Source organism: Cygnus atratus, chromosome 16, assembly GCF_013377495.2.
Source record: "Cygnus atratus isolate AKBS03 ecotype Queensland, Australia chromosome 16, CAtr_DNAZoo_HiC_assembly, whole genome shotgun sequence".
Taxonomy (NCBI): domain Eukaryota; kingdom Metazoa; phylum Chordata; class Aves; order Anseriformes; family Anatidae; genus Cygnus; species Cygnus atratus.
The window spans coordinates 1-5,573 of record NC_066377.1 but is presented as its reverse complement, the minus strand read 5'-3'; the positions used below and the strand labels follow the sequence as shown (position 1 = coordinate 5,573).

The window sequence follows — 5,573 nt, the reverse complement described above, 5'->3', positions numbered from 1 at the left end:
AGGTGGTGTGGGTGATACCGGCTGTACTGTTGGAGCTTGGACTCAGAGAGGAATGGGTGAGCACAACCGTATGGTTGCTTCAGTGATAGTCAGCATTGCGGAGGAGGTGGGCATCAGGGCCGGTGTGCTAGTGAATGCTGGAACACAGTTTTTGCAGATGATGATAAGCCTGGCAATGGGCTGAGATGTCTCCCAGTGGCTGTGCATTTCTTGAGGTGGAGGGAATTTACCATCCAGCAATCTGAGAGCTAAGTTTAGGGGCACCTGGTATTTGCATGTGTGGAGTGGCTGATGGGAGCTGGGAGCCAGAGCAGCATGGAGCCAGCTGGCTGAATATACTTGGTGCCACTGTGAGTGTGGTTCAGTCTGGGTCACCTTCAGGCTGCTTGAGGCTGGGTCACCAGGCTAATAGAAGGAGCAGGGGGTATTCTGTAGCGTGAGTGTATGTGCCAGGCAGGACAGTTCCCATCTGTCCATCTGTCTTGTAGTGCTGCTTCTGTAGCGTGTGTTCTGTGTTATGCGCTCCTTGGGTCTCGATATTCTCCTTGCTTCTTGCACTGGACTGACTAGACTGGCAACTTGGTAGCAGCGCCAAAGGTCCTAAATGCTTGTTTTGTCATCATGGGTCTGATCTGAGCACTTCTTGTCTTGCAGTTGCAGCCTAAAGTGCAGATCTGTTTCAGGTCTTGTGCATCGTATTCAGTTTCAGATCGCATCTGTTTCCATCCTCACTCTTGCAGAAGTCATCTGGGTCGCATCAGGAGCTCTGTCTTGGGAGTTCATTTCCGAAGCATTTTTCTTATGGGGTTTGCACTCCCCATCCTTCCGGTCTCTTGTCTTAAAGGCAGGCTTTTTATGCCTCCATCATCCCAGTTCTGGCAGTTGCTTCCAGTCGCACGTTGTGACATTTGAGTCTCTCCTTGGGTCTGCTGCAGAGCACCTGTTCTGACTTGCTGTCGCTGTAGGGCTTCCCTCTGGGAGTCTTTTTTTTTTTTTTTTTTTTGCGCCTTGTGTTCTGTGTTTTGTTCGTAATGTTTGTAGCGTGCCTGTGTGTGTGTGTGTTTGGCCTGGAGCCTGGCAGTTAGTGATGGTAGCTAACGTGGCGATCCATCGGTGTACTAATGCATTGTCCGGACTGTTTTGGCAAAGACATCCGGTCTGCCTCTGGGCACGTACTGAAGGGCAGCTGGCACAGAGTCATCTCAGTGGTGTTTGGCAAATGTGGAGGGGGAGACTCGAGCTGCTTGCAAGCAGCTGTTTGCATAGTGCTTGAACAGTGTGCTGGAGGAGGTCTGTTGAATCTTGAAAGCTTGCAGATGTGGTTTTGAATTTTTTTATTTTTATTTCTTTCCCCACCCCAGTAGAGGGTAAACCTTAGGAGGAACCGGTCACAGGAAAGAGCTCCTTCTGGAACTGTCAAGCACTCGGTAGGCAACCCGGTGACTGGCTTGATCTACTTCCCAGATGCTGAGGCAAGGGGGCTGCTGTTTTGAAATGATAAAATTAGAAATGGGGTCCCTTGTGTTGTTGAGGGATGGGTGCTAATGCTGGCATCTGAATGGTTATCTTCTGAGACTGTTTTCATTTGTTAAAGCTGAAACGCAGTGTACAACACGGGACTTCACGACCAGAGCTCCTTTTGGCAAGGTGAGTGATGAACACATGTAGCAGTTATTTTAGGGTTGCGGTTGTCACTGCACTTACTTAACTACACAAAATACAGTTAAAGTCCTGTTTATATTCCAGAGGTGTTGTAGCTGGCTTAAGAGAGCAGATGGAAGCCTCTGCCTCGAGGGCAGGTGAGGGGGCAGAGTAAGGGAGCAGATGAGAGTACCTGTCCTAGCTGTGCTGTGGCTTTGGATGCTGCCGCGGCCTATGCTTTTCTTTTTCTTTCGCAGGTGCCTCGCACAGACTCAGAGGGGCTAAGCTGCACTCCTGAAGAGCAGCACGAGAAGGGCAGGCTGGTCGTGAGTGGGGTTGGAGCAGGATGGCCAAGTAGCACAAGGTGACTGCGAAGGGTATCCATCTTGCTTTGCAGGTGCAATGGCAGGCTTTCCACAGAAGTGGCTGAGGGGATTCGAGAAGAGGTTACAGAGCATCAAGGAGCGGCACGTGCAGTGATGGCTTCCAAAACGGTATGGTCGCTTTCTCTTCTGTTTATCAGGTGCCACAGGCAAGGTGGGCTGTGACATTAGTCTTTAGAATCGGAGCAAAGCAAGTCACGTGAATGCCGCAGGGCATCTGAGAAGGGTGTTTTAACAGAAAAAGCTTGTCTGGCATGGCAGTGCCTGATGGCAATGTGTTTCCACAGGTGAAGAGGTGCCTGAAGCCCCATCCTGTCTAGCCTGCGCACACGTCGCTAAGAATGAAAGCTGATTTCCAGTAATTCAGACAGCCAAGTTACATCTCAGCCTCGAGCATCTGGGGACTGTGCCTGTGCTTTTGGGCCTGTCTGTAGCATTTGGCACCTGCATTAATACTTTCTTGGCATATGTGCAGGCTTCTGGGGCCTGTGTCTTGGGGGGAGGGTTGGGGCCAGTGTCTGGGGGGGGTGTGGAGCTGCTTGTACACCTTCGGGGCTTGCATCTTGGGGGGTGGTTGTGAGCTGCTTGTACACCTTTGGGGTCTGCAGCTGGGGGGAGGTGAGAGGTGCTTGTCTACTGTAGGTGCCCATGTTGGGGGAGTTGAGAGCTGCTTGTACACTTTTGGGACATGTGTCTGGGGGGGTGTTGCGAGCTGCTTGTACACCGTAGGGGCCTGCAGCTGGGAGGGGTTTTGAGTTGCTTGTAGATGCTAGGGGCTTCCCTCTGTGGGGCTTTGGGGCCTGCCTCTGGGGGGATGGGGGGGGTTGGGAGCTGCTTGCACACCCTTGGGGCCTGCCTCTGGGGGGGCTTGGCGTCTGCATCTGGGGAGGGGGGCGTTTCAGTTCATGGGGGGGGGGTTGGGAGCTGCTTGTGGACAGTTGGGGTCTGCATCCAGGTGTGGTTGGGGCCTGCGTCTGGGGGCAGTTTGGGGCTTGCTCGTAGACTTCTGCAGCCTGCGTCTGGTGTTTGGGGGCTTTGCTGTAGTGTTTGGCCTGCATTTTGGCTTTGGGATGTGCTTGGGGCCTGCGTCTGGGGCTTTTCTGTAGCATTTTGGTCGCGTGTTTGTGATTTGGGGTCTGTATCCAGGGTTTTGCCTTTTTGTAGTTTTCAGCTTTGTGTCTGTTTCTTTGTTGGTTGTGTAAGGAATGGTCCAGCAATTCGTGCCACTAAGGGATTTGAAGGGTTAACATTGAGGCCTGGGTTTAGGTGATAAGAGAACAAAGGGATTTCTTTAGAGAAAAAACTGCTGACTCTGCACGGACGTGCAGTAACTTCTGACATCCGGCCAAGAGACCACCAGATAAGGAGGAAGAATATGAGCCTCCCGTCCGAGCGGCCCCCAAGAGACTACCAGAGACTGATAAGCAGGCGCCCTTGGGAGGACTTTGGATTCGGGAAACCAATTATAATAACCCTGCCTCTTTTTAAAGTAGTAATAAATATGAAGTAGCCTAGGAGTATAAAAAATCAGCCGTCTTACGTAACGGGTTATGCGTCTTGGCGGAGCAGAGACTCCCAGCGCACCCAGCGCTGTTTGCTTGCCTCTATTCGTTTAATAAACTGTAAACTTTGATTGCAGGCCTTTTTGGGACTCAGTCATTATAACAGTTGTCTGGGGTTAGGGGCAGTTTGGGGTTTGGATCGTTAGTCAGTGTCATTAGCGTTGGGGGGTTGATATGAAGGGTTAGGGTTGTGGTTAGAGTTGTTAGGGTTAAAGGGAATAAGGATTTTTAGGGTAAGGGGATCAAGGTTGTGGGAATAAAGATGTTTTTGCACGGAGTTACATCGTTTAGAGAGGGAAGGAAGGTGGTATTGAGATATGCTTGCAGTGATAAGAAAGCTTAAAAGACAACCTTGTAAAATGCAGACAACCACAATCCTTAGAGCAATTGGGTGGAAATCCCAGTGTAAGAAACATACCCACCTCAAAGAGGAAAACAGTCAAGAAAAAAGAAAATTGACTTGTAACAGGCCAGCAGCTGTGTATTTTCTGTGAAGCACCGGATAGATTGCGAACCTGGATTACCCAGACAATGGGGAAACTGGGGAGGGTCCCGGTCAGCGAGAGGAAAAAAAAAATTTATATGAACTGTGTTATGGAACTAGTAGGTGGCTTGTGGGACGCCTGCCATTGCAATCGTGAATAAAAATGCTACTTCACTAAGATCCTTGCCTGAGCCTGTGGTATTGGTTACAGAGTGTTTCTAACAAGGTGTTAGGGTTTTAAGGTTTCAGGGCTAAGGCACTAGGGTTGGGTTTCAGGGTTAGGGTTTTCAGGGTTTAGGGTTAGGATTTTAAGGTTGTTAGGGTCGGAGTTTTAATAGTTAGGGTTTGGTGGGGTTAGGGTGTTAGGGCTTCAGAGTTTTTGGGGCTTTAGTGGTGATAGGGGTTTTAGGGTTAGGGTCTTAGGGTTTTATTTGTGGTCAGGTATTTAGGGTTAGGGTTTTAAGGTTTTAATTTTTTTTCAGGTTAAGTTATCCAGGGTTAGGGGTTTTGAGGGTCTTAAGTTTTTTGGGTTAGGGGTTTTAGGCATAGGTCTTTACAGGTTTAGCGTGGTAAATGTTATTGGGTTAGGGCTGTAAGGGTTTCTAGGGTTTTTAGGGTTAGGGATTTTAGGGTTAGGTTCAGGGGTTAGGGTTAGATCAGTGGGGGCCTTAGAGTTAGGGGTGAGGGTTGATAGGGGTTAGGCCTAATATTAGGGCGGAAGGCCAAAATAGGAGAGTGGGGCCCCCCCAAAAAGATTGATGGGTCGAAGCCCCAAATTAGGGGAAGGAACCTCAAAATTGTGGGGTCCCCCAAAACTGGGCAGGAAGAACTCTAATATTAGGGGGAAACCCAAAAAAGGATGGTGGGGGGACTCTAAAATGGGGGGGACCCCCAAAATTGGTCGGGTCCCTTAAAATTAGGGGAGGAAGCCCCAAATTAGGGGGATTGAACCCCCAAAGTGGGGGGAAGAACACTTAAATGGAAGTGTGCAATTCCAGAATTGAACGTGGACCCCTCAGAACTGGGGGGGACTCCCCAAAATTGGGGGGAGACCCCCCCCATAATTGGGGTTAAAGGCCCAGAACTCGGGGGGCGAAGCCCCAAATTAAGGGAAGGAACCTCAAAAATGTGGTGAGAAGACCAAAATTTGGGGAAATAACTTTAATGTTAGGGTGGCAGGCCAAAAAACGATGGTGGGGGACCCCAAAATTGTGGGGGGCTTGGAATCGGGGGGGAATCCCCAAAATGGAGGGGGAACCCCAAAACGGGGGGGGGCGAAGCCCCAAATTAGGGGAAGGAACCCCAAAATTGTGGGGAAGAACCCTGAAATGGAGAGGTAAAAACCCAAAATTGAGGGGAAACCCCCAAAACGGAGGGAAAAAAACCTCCATAAACAGAAAACGGCAGGTGGAATGTAACAGAGCAAATAATGGCGTCCTACGGCAAGCAGCGAGGCTCAATTTCCCGGAGAGTGCTGGGAAATGTAGTTGTCAGGCACTGGGC

General features: G+C 50.1%; 2 long non-coding RNA genes across 2 annotated transcripts; both read left to right on the top strand.

Moving 5' to 3' along the window:
* LOC126913502 (uncharacterized) lies at positions 1–1,653 on the top strand. Its single transcript, XR_007708920.1, has 3 exons — positions 1–56; positions 1,362–1,427; positions 1,595–1,653. It is a non-coding gene; the product is annotated as an uncharacterized LOC126913502 (long non-coding RNA).
* Positions 1,654–2,073: 420 nt separating this feature from the next.
* Positions 2,074–3,552, top strand: LOC126913503 (uncharacterized). Its single transcript, XR_007708921.1, has 3 exons — positions 2,074–2,135; positions 2,312–2,382; positions 3,291–3,552. It is a non-coding gene; the product is annotated as an uncharacterized LOC126913503 (long non-coding RNA).
* Positions 3,553–5,573: the final 2,021 nt, after the last annotated feature.